Here is a 22,600-nt window from a genome sequence, read left to right as displayed (position 1 = left end):
TGAGACCTTGGTCATGCCCCTTCCCCTCTCTGATCAGTAAAATAAGCAGTTTTTTTTTTTTTTTTTTTTTTTTTTTTTGTGGTATGCGGGCCTCTCACTGCTGTGGCCTCTCCCGTTGCGGAGCACAGGCTCCGGACGCGCAGGCTCAGCAGCCACGGCTCACGGGCCCAGCCGCTCCGCGGCATATGGGATCCTCCCAGACCGGGGCACGAACCCGTATCCCCTGCATCGGCAGGCGGACTCTCAACCACTGCGCCACCAGGGAGGCCCAAATAAGCAGTTTTATAAGTGAGTTTCTTCTAATGGCCCTTCCAGCTCTGAGAACATCCAGATTTTTAATAGCAGCTGATTCTGAAAAGCTGATCTCTGGCTGATATTTCTAATCACACTCATTCTCCATTTCAAAAACAGAATAAAAATAAAAGAAGAAAATTGGATATCTCATTGCAACACTGATACCGAGGTTATTTTTCTATAATCTAATGACTAGGTTGGCCTGAGCTGGTCTAAAACTGCCAGCTCCTCCAGGTGTTCAGCATGGAAATATACCAAGACCCCAGAATTTTGAGCATGAAATCTCAAGTGGTTCATCAGGATGACATTACTTGGCAGTTAATGAGAATCTGAAGTCTAGTGAGTTAATCTGGATGGACACTAGCATACAAGATGAGCTTGACAGAATAATGTTTGCACATACCATATACTTTCTCCAGTAGACAAAAAAAAAATTCAAAACTTAACTTTCTCTCTAAAGGTAATTTACTATTATCTGGCCTTTCCACCTTACCATTCTGGTAATCTACTGCTATGTAACAAATCACCCCAAATTTAGTGGTGTCCAACCACCACCATTTTCTTATGCTCATGAATTCTGGGTCAGGAATTCATAAAGGATAGAGTAAGGAAGGCTTGTTTCTAAAGCATGGTGTCAGAGGGCTGGAACAGCTGGGGCTGGTGGATCCACTTCCAAGATGGCTTCTCCACCCATCCATCTGGTGCCTTGGCTGAAAAATAACTCAAAGTCTAGGTTTAGCTGGAATTCTCAATCTGAGCAACTATATATGGCCGCTCCATGTGACTTGGGCTTCCTCACAGCATGGCAGCCTCAGGGTACTCCCACCTCCTACATTGAAGTGTAAAGATTCCAAGAGCAAGTGTTCCAGCAAATAAGCCAGAGACTGCATGGCCTTTTATTACGTAACCTCAGAAGTCCCATAGCATCACTTCTGCAATGCTATGTTGATTAAAGCAGTCACAAGCCTGCTCAAATTTCAAGGAAGAGTGCCAAAGATTCTGAAGCCATATTTTTAAATTGCCTCTTTTAAGGAACAAAACCAATTGGAGAAACCAACAGGAAAGAAACACTATAATCTCAGCATCAACTCAGATCAGTCTTAAGATACAGCAGAGTTTCATATATTCAAAGAATAATTTGATGCAAGGGATATAGGAAATACAGCAGTAAACCAAACAGACAAACATCTCAGCCCTCATGTGTTTTTTCGTTTCAAATTCCAACTGGAGAGAGGCACAACAATTTAAAAAGGTGACTAAACCAGTTTTTCCTAAGTGCTGTAAAGGAAAATAAGTCATGAAGGTGGAGTGGGACATTTGGGAGGTATGGGATTGATAGCCATTTTAAATAGGGTGATTAGGGAAAGCTTCAGGAAAAGGTGACATCTGAACAAAGATCTAAAGGAAATGAGGGAACCAGTTGTGCAGATATTCCAGGCAGAGGAATAGTAAATATTTATGTACATGGCTAGAGCTGCATAAGGGATGGGGAAAGTAGTCAGTCGGAGAAGTCCAGGGGTGGGGGATGATGGGAAGATAGGTATACATTTGGAGTCCATTGTAGGGATACTGGTATTACTCTGAGAAAAATGGGGAGCCACTGGAAGGTTCTGAGGAAAGACAAACCATGATATGGATATGATGCACATTCATAAAGGATTACTTCAGCTATTGGACTGAAGTATGGTTTTGGATTGAGGAGGGAGGTAAGAGAAGAACCACAGGGCCTAGTAAGAAGAAACTAGAATAACCCCGGCAAGGGATGACAGAACCTTGGACCACAGTGACAGAGTGGAGGCAATGGGAAGGAATTGAGCTTGGATATGCTTTGAAGGTGAGGCTCACTTGACTTCTTGATAGATTGCCTGGGATTAGAGAAAAAGACAAGTAAAGGATGGCTTCAAGGCTTTTAGCCTGAGCAATAGGAAGAATGGAGGTGGAATACCAACATAGGCAAGACTGGGGAGGAGAAGTGGGAGTTATGGGAATCAAGAGTTTGGTTTTGCCTGTGTTAAGTTTGTGATGCTATTAGACATTCAAGTGGAGATGCTGAGTAGGCGGTTTAATAGATGAGTTGGATGTGAGGGGAGAAGTAAAAGCTACAATTACAAATTTGAAATCGGTGAATAGATAGCATTTAAAGCAATGAGCCTACATAAAACCAACTAGGGACTAAGCATAGAGAGGAGAGAGAAATCAGAGGACTGAGACCAGGGGCAATCCAACACTAAGGGGTCTGAGAAGTGAGGAGGAAGCAGCAAAGGAGACTGAGAAGAAATAGAGGTAGGAAAAGAACCAGGAGAGTAGCATCCTGGAAATCAAGTGAAGAAAATAAGCCCAGGATGCAGGAATGACCACCTTATCAATTGCTGCTGAGCAGTTAATAGGATGAGGCCAGAGGAAAGACCACAGGACTTAGCAACATGCAGGGCATTAATAACCTTGACTATCCAGTAGGTGGATAGTGTGAGTGAAAGTCTGACTGGAATGTGCTGTGGGAGAATGGAAGGAAAAAAGACCTTCAGGCTACTATATTTGCTCAGGCTGCTATATTGCACAATGATTTACTGATCGTTTCTTTCATCAAAACTCTTTTTTAGATTTGTACACCCATGTTCATATAGCAGCATTATCAGAATAGCCAAAAGGTGGAAGCAACTGAAGTGTCCATCAACAGATGGATGAATAATCAAATGTATACATACAATGTATTACTCAGCTTTAAAAGGAAGGAAATTCTAACACCTGCTACAACATGGATAAAACTCAAGGACATTATGCTTAGTGAAATAAAGCAGTCACAAAAAGACAAATACTGTATGGTTGATAGGAGGCATCTAGAGTAGTCAAAACCATAGAAACAGATAGTAGAATGATTATTGCCAGGGGCTGAGAGCAGGGGGAAATGGAGAGGTGTTTAACGGGTACAGAGTTTCGATTTTGCAAAATGAAAAAGTTCTCAAGATTGGTTACATAACAGTGTGAATATACGTAACACTACTGAACTGTACACTTAAGAATGGTTAAGGTAGTAAATTTTATGTTATGTGTATTCATCACAATTAAAAAAAGTTTTTAAACCATAAATATATAACAGAACCTGTTTAAGTTCCACAACCTTCACCACTTCCATTCTTCTAGAGAGAAACCATCATCTAAAGTTGGTGTCTTTCTCATGCATATTCTGTGCTTTTATTACATATGTATGTCCTCATAAATAGTAAAATCTAACAACAGAGTACATTGTTTTACATAAATGACAGCTGTCCCTATTGCACAAAGGTTTTGCATTTTGGTTTCTACATCAACAATATTTATGTTTTTAGAATTTATGTGTGGAAATAAGTGTTCTCTATTCTTTTTTTCTATTACGAACAATTTTGTAGTAAACCTCCTAGTACATGAAAAAAACCTTTTTTTGGTACCTTTACTCTTAAGTGCCCAATAATTCTGTTCTTTATGAAACATTCTGCTTCTTCTGCTTGAAATAATCCTCTACCCTTTTCATCTCTTGTATCTGTAGGGGTCAGCAAACTGTAGCCCACCATCAGTTCTAGTAAATAAAGTTTTATTGAAACACTACTATATCCATTCACTTACATATTGTCTATGGTTGTTTTCATTTCATTTCATGGCAGAGTTGAGTAGTTATAACAGAGACAATATGGCCTCACAAAGCAAGAAATATTTACTACCTGGCCTTGTACATAAAGTTTGCCAACCCCTGGTCTAGAATATCTTCAATAATCAATCTAGCCATCTCCTTGTGTGGTAATTTAAAATATGTCCACAAATTTTGTATATTCCCTTTATAAGGTGAAGCCTAAATATCTTCCCCTTGGCTGTGGACTGGACTTAATAATAACTCAGTTCTAACAAAGAGAATATAGTAGAAGTAACATGTGTGACTTCTGAGGCTTGGTCATAAAAGACATTATGGCATCCTTCTTTTTTTTTTTTTTTTTTTTGCGGTATGCGGGCCTCTCACTGTTGTGGCCTCTCCCGTTGCAGAGCACAGGCTCCGGCCGCGCAGGCTCAGCGGCCATGGCTCACGGGCCCAGTCGCTCCATGGCATGTGGGATCTTCCCAGACCGGGGCACGAACCCGTGTCCCCTGCATTGGCAGGCGGACTCTCAACCACTGCGCCACCAGGGAAGCCCTATGGCATCCTTCTTGCTCACGTTCTTGGATCACTTGTTCTGGGAGAAGCCAGCTGCCACATCATGAGGACATTCAAGCTCTAAAGAGAGGCCCATATGACATGAAACTGAGGCCTCCTGCCAACAGTCATGTGAATAAGCCATTGTAGAAGTGGACTGTCCAGCCTCGGTGAAGCCTTCAGATGCCTGTGGCCCTACCCAACAGCTTGACTGCAACCTCTTGAGGTACTCTGGGCCAGAACCACTGAGCTAAGTGACTCCCATATTCCAGACCCACAGAATCTATGAGATAAAAGCATTTGCTGTATTAAGACACTAAGTGTTTGGGGTAATTTATTTTAAAGCCGAAGATTACAAATATGTCACAGAAGAGCCATTACCTGACCCTCCAGACTAGTCTACATCCTCCTCCACCCTCATTTAGACTTTCATAGCACTGTGTACCTTTTCTTCATATCATTGGATATGGCTGCAATTAATAGCTTCATGTCTGTATTCACCACTGAGTGGTAAATTCCATGAGCATAGGGACCCTGTATGTCCATTATACTCCCAGTAACTAACATACTGCCTGCCAAGAGTAAGTGCTTAATTAATATAGACACATTGAATGAAACAGTACAACTGACATTATACTTATAAGCCTGTTGGTTCTAGAATACCTTTGGACCAAAAGGAGTCTGATGTGAAGGATGATAATAGCTAATAGATACTTATACACTGCTATGTGCTAAGCACTCTTCTAAGCACTTTATAAATAGTAACTTGTTTAATCATCACAATAACCTCCTTAGGTAGGTACTATTATTTTCACCATTTTTCACACCAAGAAATGGAAGCATAGAGAAGTTAATAACTTGCCCAGTCTACTGAACTGCACTGCTGGGATTTATGCCAGGAAGTCTGGTTCCAGGGTCTCTGCTTCTAACCACCACGCTTACTGCCCATGTTTCACCACTTGGCTTTGATTTGATATTTAAAGGTGACACCTTTATCTCCACTGGCTTCTTTCATTGTAGCCATCTCCGTAATTTTCCTTTGATTCAGTCTTCCATTTCTCAATCTTTTATTGAGTACTTGAAAATATACAGAAACTTACTCTCAATAACAGTTGTCTGGTACTAATATCCACATTAGATATTAAAACAAATGGCAAACATGGTTAGGCACACAGAAGTGGATAAAAAACAGTTGCTTACAAATACTAACATCATTCTCAATGTTTGACAGATCAAGTACTAAAAAATAACTACATAAAAGATTTAAGTGATATAACTAGTAAGACTGAATTAATAGACAATTCTATTTTGGATCCTATAGATTTCCATTTCAAGATTCCATGGAATATTTAAACAGATTGATCACATACCAGACCACCAAGAAAAATCACAAATGGATTCCAAAAGGCAGAAGTGATATAGGACACATTCCTTGCCCACATAATAAAACAATAACAAAAGTTAAAAATGAAACCTCACTATTTGGAAAGCTCTTAAAAGTTTTAAAATTCATCCACTACAGTTAAACGGATCCTGTCCACTCCATCTACTAGGCGTGTGACCTTAGGCAAGTGCCTGAATGTTTTCCTATACTCAGGATGGTGAAGTTGAGCTGAGGTAAGCATGTGTAGTGCTTGGCTGGGCTGGCACTCAGCTCACTCTCAGTCACTGAAACTCATCCTTATTTTTCTTGTTGCCCCTGAATGGTTATTAGTATTCCTGAAAGTATATTAGAGAATGAAGCCTGGCAGAACGCCTTCCCTGCCACTTGTTCTGTGATCTGATACTGGCTATCGTCGCCACTGGGTCTGCCTGAATAATTCAAAAAATACTGAAGGACCACTATGTGCCAGGTAAAAGACAGAATATACCTGCCTTACACTCCAGTGTAAGCATTCTCAGTGGAAGTGATATCATGCCTAGAGGTTTTGGGAGACGAAGAGTTGCACAGTGCTGTTGGAGTGGAGAGAGTGATGAAGAGGGTGCTGGGAGATGAGGCCCAAGAGGTCAGGGCTAGGAAGAGGACAGGCTGTGTAAGGCCATTTAGGTCCTCATGAAGATCTTGGTCTTATACAGAAGACTTCAAATTCCAGAGAGATGGGAAAGCAGTTTCCATGGAAATATGTAAAAATGATATAAGCTTACTGTTTTTTTTCATTGGGATAGAGTTATTTTACAATGTTGTGTTAGTTTCTACTGTACAGCGAAGTAAACTTACTGTTAAATTATTTTTTTAGTCTTCACAAAAAATGGATATTTGGGCACATAAGACCATACCATCTGAATCTCTGCACATACACAATTCCCTTAATTTGTTTTGATATATAACTGACTTTTTGCTAAATCTGCATTAAAGATTGTTTGACAGATTTATCTTGTTCCTTTGGACCCTATGATCCTGGGAACAATAGAAATTAATAGAATGAGATGCCAGCTTTCAAATATTTGGCCAGTGGTGTTAGCGATGTCCAAAGTTTTTTGGGATAAAGTTTGTCCCAAATAAACTAAATATTAAAGTTTAGTTATTTAATTCAATAATTACTAAGGACCTAATACATGATAAACAATACAGAGATATCAAAGATAAATGTAACAAGGAGGGGCAAGATAGGGGTAGGGTGTTAAGAAGTACAAAGTACAAACTACAAACCACAAACTACAAACTACAAAGAATAAAATAAATAAGCTACAAGGATATATTGTGCAGCACAGGGAGTATAGCCAATTTTTACAATAACTATAAACAGAGTATGACCTTTAAAAATTGCATACATGCAACTTATATGATATTATAAATCAACTACACCTCAATAAAATAAAATTTTAAAAATTTTTTTTTTTTTTTTTTTTTTTTTTTTTTTTTTTTTTTTTGCGGTACGCGGGCCTCTCACTGTTGTGGCCTCTCCCGTTGCGGAGCGCAGGCTCCGGATGTGCAGGCTCAGCGGCCATGGCTCACGGGCCCAGCAGCTCCGTGGCATGTGGGATCTTCCCAGGCCGGGGCACGAACCCGCGTCCCCTGCATCGGCAGGCGGACTCCCAACCACTGCGCCACCAGGGAAGCCCTAAAAATTTTTATTAAAAAAATAAAAAATAATTTAAAATAAGATAGATGTAACACAGTGACTATGTAACATGTCAGGTCTCAAGGAACTTGACTGTCTAGTGGAAGAGGGAATACATAACTAGATTACCAGACCACAATAACAGCAGTCACCATTTACAGAATGCTTACCATATGCCAAGCTCCATGCCTCCCATCTAGCTCCTGGGTGAATCTGCATAACACCCCTATAGGAAGGAGTTACCACCCCCATGACAAAGCTGCAAACACCCAAACTCAGAGAGTTAAATAATATGCTCAAGATCACAGAACTAGTAAACTTGAGAGTGTGACCAAGGTATCTGACTCTTAAACTCACACCCTTAATTACTAACATAACACCTGGTTTAGATTGCTATTTGTGTTTCCCTCACGCTCTGCAAATGTCTAGGGTTTTAACAGCTAACTGAACCTGACTTCTGGGTTTTTTTTCAGTCCCCTGTTAGGCCCTCACCAGTTCTGAACAATATGCTAATAGGAGAGAATGAGAGGTAAGCATCCAGGCCTGATGAGGGAAGGACTATGGAAATCTTCATGGAAAAGTACAGGTGGGTGGTCAGTCTTTAACCATTTTTGGACTCCAAAAGAAATCTACCAGAGGACTCTTTCTGAGCTGAAATACTTCTCCTTGAACCTTATATACAATGGCCTTTGTTCTACTCATTTGGGAACATGAAGAAAACAGGATCCATCTCTCCTATGATGAGAGCTTCTTTGTCCAAAGTCTTTCTTACTCAGCAGTCATTATTCTACCCACTATATCTTATATGGCACAATGTTGGGTGCTCTCAGCAGCATCCTGGTCATTCACCTCTACCCATGTACCTGATCTCATCTGATCTTGGAAGTTAAGCAAGCTTTGGGCCTGGTTAGTACTTGAATGGGAGAGCGCCTGAGAAAAACGGATGCGATAGGTTTTTAACGTGGAACCAAGAACCACAGAGGATTATTTCCAGGCCTTGAAACCTAGTGAAGTTTGCCCTGCTGGATTTTGAAACTGCCTTGGACCTAGTAGCTCCCTTTTACCTTCCATTTTTCCCTTGTTTAACCTGGAACGTCTGTAACTTATCCTATGCCTGACCTATCATTGTCTATTGGAAGCAGATAAATTGTTTTAGTTTCATACATCCCCTGATGGAGAGGAATTGTGCCTCAGGAGTTGTACATAATAGATTATACCAAGAGCCTCATCCGTACATAATCTTAGACGATTTAGATGATGGGAATTTTGAACTGATGAGATTTGGGGACTCTGAGTTGATGTTGTAATGGGATGAGACCTTTGAGACTTTGGGATGGGGCAAATGTATTTTTTATTTGGGAGGGACGTGATTCTGTAGGGGGCAGAGGGCAAACTACAGTCAGCAGAATAACACCCACTAACAAAGATGTCCACTCATTTCCAAAACCTGTGAATACATTATATTACATGGCAAAAGGGGCTTTCCAGATGTAATTAAGGTTATAGATATTAAGATCAGAAAATTATCCTGGATAATCTGGGTGGGCCCAGTCTAATCACATGAGCCCTTTCAAAGCTCAGAACTTACTCTGACTGAGGCAGAAGACAGAAGTAGCAGATGGGGAAGCCAGAGAGACTGCTAAGCATGAGAAAGTTTCAATGCACCACTGTTGGTTCTGAGATATAGGGGCCATGTGAAAGGACCAGAAGGGGCCTCCAAGGAATGAGGATGGTCCCCAGTTAATAGCCAACAAGGAAATGGGGACCTTGGTTCTACAAACACAAGGAACTAGATTTGACCAACAACCTAAACAAGCTTGGAAGCATATTGATCTCAAGAACCTCTAGAAAGGAGCACACTTTGGTTTTGGTTTCATGAGCGTCAAAGCAAAAAATCCAACTGAGGGCTTCCCTGGTGCCGCAGTGGTTGAGAGTCCACCTGCCGATGCAGGGGACACGGGTTCATGCCCTGGTCCGGGAAGATCCCACATGCCGCTGAGCGGCTGGGCCCGTGAGCCATGGCCGCTGGGCCTGCGCGTCTGGAGCCTGTGCTCCGCAGTGGGAGAGGCCACAGCAGTGAGAGGCCCGCATACCACACACACAAAAAAAATCCAATTGAGCTATGATGTACCAGAACTGCTGATCTATGAGCTAATAAATTTGTGTTGTGCTAAATGTGTGCTAGTTTGTTATGGCAGCAATAGAAACTAATATAGTATGGTTAATCTTTTACTAACCTTTGGAATCCCCTATTAGTTCTTTCCACACTGAGGTGGCATACATGACTCTGAAGCTTCTATATACAGACGTTTGTTCTACTCTTTCAAGGAGAAAAGAACAAATCAGGTTCCTCTTCCATGGTGACAGGTTCTTATCCCAGGATGACAGCTTCCCAGTCCAAAGTCTTTCTTACTAAAGAGTCCTATTCTACCCACTGTTTCTTATATGACACAGTGTCAGGTGATCTCAGCAGTACCCAGGTCATTTACCTTAGTCCATGTCTATATCTTAGGTCAGATTCCTAAGAGGTATAGTCTGAGACAGGGACTTTTATGTAAGTGATTTCTTAAGGGAGAGTTCAGAGAGGAACCCATAAGAGAGGGAGGAAACCCATATGAAGTAGAGAAGAAAGTTGAGCAAGGATTTTGTTGTATAGGAAGTCTAGCCTGATCCAGGCCAAGATGGTAGAGGAGGAAAACCCTGAACTCACCTCTTCCCATGAACACACCAAAATTACAACTACTTACAGAGCAAGTGTCTATGAGAGCCACCTGAAGACTAGGAGAAAAGATGTTCCACAACTAAATATATATATAAAGAGGGAAGAACAATGAAACAAGTAGGAGGGGCAGAGACACGGTTAGTCAGGACCCACAACCCCAGGGAGGTAACCCACAAATGGGAAAAATATCACAATGTTAGAGGACCTCCCGAAGGAACAAGGTGTCCAAACCACACACTGGGCTCCTACACTGGGAAGATAAACCTGCAGAATGTCTGCCTTCATAAACCAGTGGGGCTTATGTTTGGGAGAGATGGAGGGTTATGGAAAACAGACTCAGCTCTCAGAGGGCATGAGCAAAATCTCACACACTTCAAGTCCCAGCACAGAAGCAGTAGTCTGGAATCCTCCCTCTAGCCTATTAGCATTGGGGTCTTACCCAGCCACCAGTAAGCTGGCACCAGCTCTATGACCCACAGGCTGTGCACCTAGACACACCAGGACCTGGCCTCACCCACTAGTGGGCCAGCATCAGCACCAGGCCCCCCAGGTTTCACACCCAACCATGTGGGGGCCCGCTCCACCCACCAGAAGTCTGGCACCAACACCAGGCTCCAAAGGCCATGCAACCAATGGCACAGAAAGCCTACCCTGCCCACGGGCAGACCCACAGCCACCACATGAGGCAAGGCCCTGTAGCCAACCAAGCCAGGGGCCCACCCCGTCTACCAGCATGATGAGTAAGTTGGCTCTGCCAAAACAGAAAGGTATGTGCAGGCCACAAAGGGGGCACCCTACAGCATAGAGCTCTGATGACCAGAGGCGAGCATGCTGCTGGACCTCACAGGATGTCTTCTACATTTCTGCTGCATTTCTCCAAGATCGAGAAATGAAACAAACCTACCTCAGACATAGAAATAAACACAGAGAATTAGGCAAATTGAGGAGACAATGAAATATGTTCCAAATGAAGGATCAAGACAGAGCCAGAAAAAATAAACTTAAAAAGTGGAGATATGCAATCTATCCAATAAAGAGTTCAAGGTAATTCTTAAAAAGGGGGAGAATAATGGATGAACACAGTGAGAATGTCAATAGAGTTTAAAAATATAAAGGAGAACCAAACAGAGCTGACAAATACAATAAATGAAATTTTAAAATATACTAGATGAGGGCTTCCCTGGTGGCGCAGTGGTTAACAATCCGCCTGCCAATGCAGGGGACACGGATTCAAGCCCTGCTCCGGGAAGATTCCACATGCCGCGGAACAACTAAGCCCATGAGCCACAACTACTGAGTCTGCTCTCTAGAGCCCGTGAGCCACAATTACTGAGCCCACGTGCACAACTACTGAAGCCTGTGTGCCTAAAGCCCATGCTCCACAACAAGTGAAGCCACCACAATGAAAAGGCTGTGCACTGCAACGAAGAGTAGCCCCCACCCGCCTCAACCAGAGAAAAGCCCACGCACAGCAATGAAGACCCAATGCAGCCAAAAATAAAATAAATAAAAATAAAATATACTAGATGAAATCGACAGATTAAATGATACAGAGGAATGGATCAGCAATCTGCAAGACAAAGTAGTGGAAATCACCCAAGCTGAACAGAAAAAAGAATCAAAGAAATGATAGTTTGAGACAATATCAAGCATACTAACATTAGCCTTGTAGGGGTCCCAGAAGGAGAAGAGTTAAGAGGAAGGGGCAGAGAAATTATTTGAAGAAATAATAGCTGAAAACATCCCCAACCTGGGAAAGGAAACACATCCAAGTCCAGGAAGCAGAGACAGTCCAAAACAAGATGAGCCCAAAGAGGGCCACATTTTAAAATGGCGAAAATTAAAGTGAGAATCTTAAAAGCAGCAAGAGAAAAGCAACTAGTTATGTACAAGGGAACTCCCATAAGACTATCACCTGATGCTTCAACAGAAGCTCTGCAGATCAGAAGGGAGTGGCACAATATATCCAAAGTGATGAAAGGAAAAACCCTACAACCAAGAATACACTACTTGGCAAGGTTATCATTCAGATTTGTAGAAGAGATAAAAGGTTTTACAGATAAGCAAAACCTAAGAGTTTAGCACCACTAAACCAACTTTACAAGAAACGTTAAGTGGACTTCTTTAAGTGGAAAAGAAAAGGCTACAATTAGAAATATAAAAATTATGAAAGAAAAAATCTCACTATAAGAGCAAACATACAGTAAAGGTAGTAGATCAACCACTTATAAAGCTAGTAGGAAAGCAAAAAGACAAAAGTAACAAAAAACATCTATATCCACAATAAGTAGTTAAGCGATACACAAAATAAAAAGATATATGATGTCAGAAACATTACATGTGGTTGGAAGGAACACAGGGTTGTTGGAATGCATTCAAACTAAAGAGATCATCAACTTAACCCCATATATATAAACTGTTTTATATGAACCTCATGGTGACCACAAACCAAAAAACTATAATAGAAACACACACAAAAAGAGAAAGGAATCCAAACACTTAAGATAGTCATCAAATCACAAGGGAAGAGAGCAAAATAAGTGTAAGAAAACTAAAAAGAATACAAAAACAACTAGAAAACAATCAACAAAATGGCAATAAGTACGTACCTATCAAGAATTACTTTAAATTGTAAATGGACTAAATTTGCCAATCAAAAGACAGAGTGGCTGAATGGATAAAAACAAGACCCATCTATATGCTGCCTACAAGAGACTCACTTCAGAGCTAAATACACACAGAGACTGAAAGTGAGAGGATGGAAAAAAGTATTCCATGCAAATGTAAACAAAAGGAAAGCTGGGGTAGCTATATTTATATCAGACAAAACAGCCTTTAAAGCAAATATTGTAACAAGAGACAAAGAAGGGCATTATATAATGATAAAAGGATCAATCCAACAAGAAGATACACCAATTGTAAATATATATGCACTGAACATAGGAGCACCTAAATACATAAAGCAAATATTGACAGAGATAAAAAGAGAAATTGATGGTAATACAATAATTAGTAGGGAACTTTAACACCCTACTACCATCAATGGACAGATCATCCAGACAATCAATAAGAAAACACTGATCTTAAATGATACATCAGATGGAATTAACAGACACATAAAGAACATTTCATCCAAAAACCGCAGAAAAACATTCTTTTCAAGTGCACATGCAACATTCTCCAGGATAGATCACAGGCTAAGCCACAAAACAAATCTCAATGAATTTAAAAAGACTGAAATCATATCAAGCATGTTTCCTGACCACAGTGGTATAAGATTTGAAATAAACTACAAGGAAAAAACTGCAAAAAACACAAACACAAAACACTATGCTACTAAACAACTAGTGCGTCCTGAAGCAATCAAAGAGGAAATGAGGGGCTTCCCTGGTGGCGCAGTGGTTGGGAGTCCACCTGCCGATGCAGGGGATACGGGTTCGTGCCCCAGTCTGGGAGGATCCCACATGACGCGGAGCGGCTGGGCCCGTGAGCCATAGCTGCTGAGCCTGTGCATCCGGAGCCTGTGCTCCACAACGGGAGAGGCCGCGGCAGTGAGAGGTCTGCGTACCGCAAAAAAAAAAAAAAAAAGAGGAAATGAAAGCACAATGATCCAAAATGAATGGGTTGCAAAAGCAAATCTAAGAGGGAAATTTATAACAATACAGACCTACCTCAGGAAACAAGAAAAATTTCATATAAACAATCTAACCTTATGCCTAAAGGAACTAGAAAAAGAACACACAACACCCAAAGTTAGTAGAAGGAAGGAAATAATAAAGATCAGAACAGAAGCAAATGAAATAGAGACTAAGAAAAAAATAGAAAAAAAAATCAATAAAACTAAGAATTAGTTCTTAGAAAACATAAAATTGATAAAAATTGATAAACCTTTAGCCAGACTCATCAAGAAAAAAATGAAAGAGGCCCAAATAAATAAAATCGGAAATGAAAGAGAGAGTGACAGGCTTCGGCAACCATGGCTCCCAATGTGCCCACAGCCAAATGGGCCCAAGAGTGTCCTAAAGGCATCCAGTCTGTGCTGCTGGGGCCGCCCAGAGCCAGCAAGAGTACCCAGGCACCCAAATTCGCTGAAAACTTCTGTGTCTGCCATTTGGCTACTGGAGACATTCTGAAGGCCATAGTGGCTTCTGGCTCAGAGCTGGGAAAAAGCTGAAGGCAACTATGGATGCCAGGAAACTGGTGAGAGATGGAATGGTTGTGGAGCGCATTGAGAAGAATTTGGAGACCACTCCATGCAAAAATGGTTTTCTTCTAGATGGCTTCCCTTGAACTGTGAGGCAGGCAGAAATGCTTGATGATCTCATGGAAAAGAGGAAACAGAAGCTTGATTCTGTGACTGAATTCAGCATTCCAGACTCTGCTGATCTGGAGAATCACAGGATGACAGATTCAACCCCAGAGTGGCCGTTCCTACCACAAGGAGTTCAACCTCCCAAAGGAGCCCATGAAAGATGATATCACAAGGGAACCCTTGGTCCACCAATCAGATGATAATGAGAAGGCCTTAAAAATCTGCCTGGAGGCCTACCACACTCAGACAACCCCACTGGTTTACTACAGTAAACGGGGGATCCACTCTGCCACTGATGCATCCCAGACCCCCAATGTCATGTTTGCAAGCATCCTAGCAGCCTTCTCCAAAGCTACATCCTAGTAACAGAAGGCAAAGACTGCACCACTGCTCATCACTCCACGGCATGATCCCTGCTCTTAGATACTGGGCAGAGGGCAGGGGTGGTCAGGGTAAGGATGGAGAGGGAGGAGTGGTGAGGGGTCAAGAGGAGAATGGGAAGAGCAGCAGTGCTGTAGTGAAGCGATTTCTTTTACATGGAGTAGAAGTCTTAAAAAGTATAAGCAAAGGGAAAAATTAATTTTTTAGAACACTGACTGGAGGGTATAAAGAGAAACAGGGAGAGGCAGTATTATTTCCAAGGAATCATGTTTTCATTTACTCCAGACTGGTTAACAGTATTTTTTAAAGCCAGTGCCCTAAGACCTCAGCTTTTATCAGAACCTCATGCCAGCCCAGGAATGCAGGAAATCACACTGTGGTCCTGTCTGCCCTGTAGCTTGGAATAGGGCAGGAGTTAACTACTAACCCTGGTTCCCTATACCATGAGATCAAAAAGTCATCTCCTCATTTGAAAGAGATATGGAGTGTGTACATGGGAGCAGTGGCTCAGCACATCAGGTTTACTGGAGTCATGGGGCAGGTGGGGCAGGCTGGTCTCACTCCCCTCCCAACTTATCACTGATTTACCAGCCCACCTGCTCTCGTGGGTAAGCTCTTGGCAGCCACCCAGCATATGCCACATTCCTACTCTCTTGCCTTCCTCCATCCATGTCATGTGAAAGAACCCTTTTTAATAAATGAGCAAGTGTCCTAAGCAACATTATCCAAAGACTGTCCCTTCCATCCTCAAATCCTGTGACTGGGATCACTCAACAGCACTGTGATGTATTATTTTCAATGAGGTGCCTTTCTTAACTGTCCAAACGATGCCTTGTTTGGCCTCTAAATCAATAAAGTATGTTAAAAGTTTGTAAAAAAAAAAAAAAAAAGAAAGGAAGTAGGGAAGGGAGGGAGGGAGGAATGAAAGAGAAGTTACAACCGACACCACAGAAATCCAAAGGATTAAGAGACTACTATGAACAATCATATGCCAATAAAATGGATAAGCTAGAAGAAGTGGATAAATTCCTAGAAACATACAATCTCCAAAGATGGCATCAGGAAGAAATAAAAAAATATGAACAGATTACCAGTAATGAAACTGAATCAGTTACTTCTAAAAAAACCTCCCAAGAAACAAAAGTTGGGACAAGACAGCTTCACAGGTGAATTCTACCAAGCATTTAAAGGTGAGCTGACACCTATCCTAGTCAGACTATTCCAAAATATTAAAGAGGAAGGAATGCTTCTGAACTCATTCTACAAGGCCAGCATCACTGTGATACCAAAGACATACAAAGATTTTCACAAAAGAAGAAAATTATAGGCCAATATCATTGATGAACATAGATGCAAAAATCCTCAATGAAATATTAGCAAACAGAATTCAGCAGTACATTAAAAGGATCATACACCATAATCAAGAGGGATTTATCCCAGGGATGCAACAATGGTTTAATATCCTCAAATTAATCAATGTGATACACCACATTAACAAACTGAAGACTAAAAATCATATGATCATCTCAATAGATGCAGAAAAAACTTATGACAAAATTCAACATCTATTTATGGTAACAACTCTCAACAAAGTGGGTATAGAAGAAACATATCTCAATGTAAGAAAGTCTATATATGACAAACCCACAGCCAACATCATACTCAACAGAGAACAGCTGAAAGCATTCTCTTTAATTGAGGAACAAGACAAGGATGCCCACTCTTGCCACTTTTATTCAACATAGTATCAGGAGTCTTAGTTAAGCAAGGCACATAGTACTGAAAATCCTAGCCACAGGAATCAGAAAAAGAAATAAAAGGAACCCAAATTACAAAGAAAGAAGTAAAACTGTCACTGTTTGCAGATGACATAATAATATATATAGAAAATCTTAAATCCAAAAAACTATGAGAACTAATAAATGAATTCAGTAAAACTGCAGGATACAAAATATATAGAAATCTGTTGCATTTGTATTCATTAACAAACTATCAGAAAGAAAAAGTAATAAAACAACCTCGCTTACAATTGCATCAAAAAGAATAAAATACCTAGGAATAAACCTAAAAAAGGAGGTAAAAGATTTGTCCTTAGAAGACTGTAAGACAGGGCTGAAATAAATTGATTATGACACAAGCAGATGGAAAGATATGCCACACTCATGGACTGTATTGAATATTGTTAAATGACCATACTATTAAAGGCAATCTACAGATTCAGTGCAAGCCCTATCAAAATTCCAAAGCATTTTTCAAAGAACTAGAACAAATAATCCTAAAATTTGTATGGAAACACAAAAGACACTGAAGAGCCAAAGCAATCTTGAGAAAGAAGAACAAAGTTAGAAGTATCATGCTCCCTAATTGCAACCTACATCTACAAAGCTACAGTAATCAAAACAGTATTATACTGATACCAGAGCAGACATGTAAATCAATGGAACACAATAGAGAGTGCAGAAATAAACCCATGCTTATATGGTCAATTAATTTATGACAAAGGAAGCAAAAATATACAATGGGGAAAAGACAGCCTTGTAAATGATGTGGGGAAAACTGGACAGCTACATGCAAACTAATCAAACTGGACTACTTTCTCACACCATATACAAAAATAAACTCAGAACAGATTGAAGGCTTAAATGTAAGACCTGATATCATAAAACTCCAAGAAGAAAATATAGGCAGTACACTATTTGACATCTATCTTAGCGATATTTTTTTTGCTTTGTTTCCTCAGACAAGGAAAACAAAAACAAAAATAAGCAAATAGGACTACGTTAAACTAAATGCTTCTGCACAGCAAAGGACACTACCAAGAGAACATAAACGGGACCTCCCTGGTGGCCCGGTGGGTAAAACTCTATGCTCCCAATGCAGGGGGACCGGGTTCGATCCCTGTTTGGGGAACTAAGAGTTCACATGCATGCTGCAACTAAGAGTCTGCATGGCGCAACTAAGAGTCTGCATGGCTCAACTAAGAAGCCCACATGCCACAACTAAAAAGCCGGCATGCAGGGGGTTCCAAGATAGCACAGGAGTAGGAGGACGGATGCATCAGGAATACATCTAAAGATGCAACAGTTCCCACAGAACATCGGCTAAACACTAGCAGAAAACCCTGGACACCAGAAAGGACTATAAAGATCCCCGCATAACTGGGTAGGACAAAAGAAAGAAGGGAGAAGGAAGAGGAGAGGAAGAGGGACAGGACCTGCACCCTGGGGGGTGGAGGGGAGAAATAAAGCAGGGGAGAGATTCCCACATCCGGGGAAGCCCCCTCACCGACGGCAAAATAGGTTGGGACAGAAGGGAAACATTTGAGGCTGTCAGAGGAGGCTGAAGCAACCAATCTGTGGCAGACGGGACAGACTGAAAACTACACAGACGTTCCATACCACAGTCCTGCATGCCCCAGGCAGGGACGTGTGTCCACCAGTGCACACAGGGGCTGGGAGCTGGTTTGTGGTAATTAAGAGCAAACCTGAGGCAAGGACTGCTGTTGGCTGCAGGGAGATGGCCTGAGAGGATGGGAGGGAGGAAATCCACAACAGGGAATGCCTATGAAGGAAAACCAGACTGCAATGGAAGCAGGGCACTACTGCTGAGTCACATGGAGCCACCACTGTAGCCTCTGTTTCCCCACAAACCTGCAGCCGGGCAATAAAAAAAGTCCTACCAGGGCTGACCTTCACGCGCCTGCCGCCGGGCGCTAAAAGAAACCCGGCCAGGGCTGGCCCTCGCACGCCTACCACTGGGCACTAGAAAGAGCCCAGATAGGGCTGGCCTTCAGCGACTTCCACCAGGCACTAGAAAAGGCTCCGACTAGGGTCATATCTCTTGAGCCCATGGCCGCTGGCTTCCTTGCACACCTGGCACCGCCAGGGCTCCCATGATCCAAGGAGCCATAACCACCTCCACGCCCTGTCCTCACCAGGGCAGACCCAAGTGCTCCAGGGCAGCCTTGGTAGCAAACTCCTGTGGGTGGCCCACATGCAGAGGTGGGGATAAAACCACAGACAGGCCCCCGGGGTGGGGCAACTAAGGAAGAGGAGCGAAAATCGTTCCATCAGTTGCACAACCTGCTGGTTAAATCCCTGTGATCAGCTAGGTAGACCCTGCGTCTACGGAATATCTGAGTGGACACCGAGTGTTCACACAAATGAAAAGAGTCTAGCTCTGGCAGCTGTGGACTTTGGGGGCAAGCACATGTGGGAATAGGGCCAGATCAGAGTCTAAGCTGTCCCCACAAGTCCCACAGCAGATCCAGAGACCAGCCTAGGCACTGGAGGGCCTCCTGGGGAGGCAGAGGTGGGCTGTGGCTCACAGTGGGGGCAAGGACACTGACAGCTGAGACCCCAGGAAAACATTATTACTACTATTATTTTTATTATGTTTTGATTTGTTCTGTTGCTGGTTCTCTTTTTGGGGTTTTTTTTTTAATTTTTATTTTTATGTAGTCCTTGGGGATTTTTTAAACATATTTTTTATCTTTTTATATATTTCTATTTTTACTTTGCTTTTCTGTTCTGTTTTTTTCTTTTTTTAATATATTTTTAATCTTTTATATTTCTATTTTTACTTTGCTCTTCTGTTGTCCCGTGGTTTTTTTCCCTTTTCCTTTGTTTTTTTCCTTTTAATCACTTTTGTCTGTTTCTTTTGTTGTCTTTGCTTTATTCTTCAGTTGGCACTCTGCTTTGGTTTTGTTTTTTGTTTTGTGTTTTTGTTAGTTTTGTTTTTAATTGTTTGATTTCGTTTTGGGGTTCTTTTGTCTGTGTGGTGTTCTCTTTTTTGTTTTCATTGGTTCTGTTTTTGTTCCTTTTGGGTGCTTTTCTTTGTTTCTGGTCTTCAATCTTTGATTTTGCTTTTACCATTTGTCTGGGGTTTTGTTTGTCTTTTTTTTTTTCTTCTTTAATCCCCTTTAGTGCCACGACAAGTAGCTTGCAGGGTTGTGGCTGCCCAACCAGAAGTCAGGCCTGAGCCTCTGGGGTGGGAGCACTGAGTCCAGGATGCTGGACCAGAGAATTCCTGGCCCCAGGGAATATTAACAGTGAGAGCTCTCACAGAGGCCTCCATCCGAATCCAAGACCCAGTTCCACCCAACTGCCTGCAGCCCCCACCACTAGACACCTCATGCCAAACAACAAGCAAGACAGGAACACAAACCCACCCATCAGCAGACAGGCTGCCTAAAGTCATACTAAGCTCACAGAAAACCCAAAACATACCACCTGACGTGGTCCTGCCCATCAGAGGGAAAAGACTCAGCTCCACCCTCCAGAACACAGGCACCAGTCCCTCCCACCCGGAAGCCTACACAAGTCACTGGACCAACTTCACTCACTGGGGGCAGAGACCAGAAGCAAGAGGAACTACGACCCTGCAGCCTGGGAAAAAGAGACCTCAAACACAGTAAGTTAGAAAAAATGAGAAGACAGAGAAATACCTTGCAGATGAAGGAACAAGGTAAAAACCCACAAAACCAAATAAATGAAGAGGAAATAGGCAATCTAACTGAAAAAGAATTCAGAGTAATGATAGTAAAGATGATCCAGAATCTCAGAAACAGAATGGAGGCACGGATGGAGAAGATGCAAGAAATGTTTAACAAGGACTAGAAGAACTAAAGAACAAACCAATCAGTGATGAACAACACAATAAATGAAATGAAAAATACACTAGAAGGTATCAACAGCAGAATAACTGAGGCAGAAGAACGGATGAGTGAACTGGAAGATAGAATGGTGGAAATGACTGCTGAGGAGCAGAATAAAGAAAAAAGGATGAAAAGAAATGAGGACAGTCTCGGAGACCTCTGGGAGAATATTAAGTGCAGCAACATTCGAATTATAGGGGTCCCAAAGAAGAAGAGAAAAAGAAAGGGACTGAGAAAATATTTGAAGAGATTATAATGAAAAACTTCCTTAACATGGGAAAGGAAATAGTCAATCAAGTCCAGGAAGCACAGAGAGTCCCATACAGGATAAACCCAAGGAGAAACACACCAAGACACATATTAATCAAACTAACAAAAACTAAACACAAAGAAAAAATATTAAAAGCAGCAAGGGAAAAACAACAAATAACATACAAGGGACTTCTCATAAGGTTAACAGCTGATCTTTCAGCAGAAACTCTGCAGGCCAGAAGGGAGTGCACAATATATTAAGTGATGAAAGGGAAAAAACTACAACCAAGATTACTCTACCCAGCAAGGATCTCATTCAGATTTGATGGAGAAATTAAAACCTTTTCAATCAAGCAAAAGTTAAGAGAATTCAGAACCACCAAACCAGCTTTACAACAAATGCTAAAGGAACTTCTCTAGGCAGGAAACACAAGAGAAGGAAAAGACATACATAAACAAACCCAAAACAATTCAGAATATGGTAATAAGAACATACATATCAGTAATTACCTTAAATGTAAATGGATTAAATGCTCCAACCAAAAGACACAGACTGGCTGAATGGATACAAAAACAAGACCCATATATATCCTGTCTATGAGAGACCCACTTCAGATCTAGGGGCGCATACAGACTGAAAGTGAGAGGATGGAAAAAGATATTCCATGCAAATGGAAATCAAAAGTAATCTGGAGTAGCAATACCCATATCAGACACAACAGACTTTAAAGAATGTTATGAGAGACAAGGAAGGACACTACATAATGATTAAGGCATCAATCCAAGAGGAAGACATAACAATTGTAAATATTTATTGACCCAACATAGGAGCACCTGGATACATAAGGCAAACACTAACAGCCATAAAAGGGGAAATCAACAGTAACACAATTATAGTGGGGGACTTTAACACCCCACTTACACCAAAGGACAGATAATCCAGACAAAAAATTAATAAGGAAACACAAGCCTTAAATGACACATTAGACCAGATGGACTTAACTGATATCTTCAGGACATTCCATCCAAAAACAGCAGAATACACTTTCTTCTCAAGTACACATGGAACATTCTCCAGGACAGATCATATCTTGGGTCACAAATAAAGCCTCAGTAAATTTAAGAAAATTGAAATTGTATCAAGTATCTTTTCCGACCACAATGCTATGAGATTAGATGTCAATTACATGGAAAAAAAACCTGTAGAAAACACAAACACATGGAGGCTAAACCATACACTACAAGATTACCAAGAGATCACTGAAAAAATCAGAGGAAATCAAAAAAATAAAGAAACAAGTGACAACAAAAACACTATGACCCAAAACCTATGTGATGCAGCAAAAGCAGTTCTAAGAGGGAAATTTAGAGCAAAACAATCCTACCTCAAGAAACAAGAAAAATCTCAAACAACCTAACCTTACACCTAAAGCAATAAGAGAAAAAAGAACAACAACAGCAACAACAACAACAAAAAACACCCAAAGTTAGTAGAAGGAAAGGAATCATACAGACCAGAGCAGAAACTAATGAAAAACAAATGAAGAAAACAATAGCAAAGATCAATAAAACTAAAAAGTGGTTCTTTGAGAAGATAAGCAAAATTGATAAACCATTAGCCAGACTTATCAAGAAAAAAAGGGAGAAGACTCAAATTAATAAAACTAGAAATGAAAAAGGAGAAGTTACAACTGACAACGGAGAAATACAAAGGATCATAAGAGACTACTATAAGCAACTATATGCCAGTAAGATGGAAAAC

At 41.2% G+C, this 22,600-nt stretch overlaps 1 protein-coding gene and 1 pseudogene across 2 annotated transcripts in view; one reads left to right on the top strand and one right to left on the bottom strand.

Moving 5' to 3' along the window:
• The window catches only part of ERC2 (ELKS/RAB6-interacting/CAST family member 2), a gene marked incomplete at both ends in the record, with an annotated part of 849,176 nt that overhangs the window by 599,397 nt on the left and 227,179 nt on the right, over nt 1–22,600 (bottom strand). The gene's annotated exons all lie outside the window — the stretch shown is intronic.
• LOC307059533 (adenylate kinase 2, mitochondrial-like) lies at nt 14,214–14,912 on the top strand (annotated as a pseudogene). Its single transcript has one exon. The product of its transcript is annotated as an adenylate kinase 2, mitochondrial-like (transcript).

Source organism: Hyperoodon ampullatus, assembly GCF_949752795.1.
Source record: "Hyperoodon ampullatus genome assembly, chromosome: 10".
Lineage (NCBI taxonomy): Eukaryota > Metazoa > Chordata > Mammalia > Artiodactyla > Ziphiidae > Hyperoodon > Hyperoodon ampullatus.
Note: the sequence above shows the minus strand (reverse complement) of the source record. Positions and strands in the feature narration are given on the sequence as shown.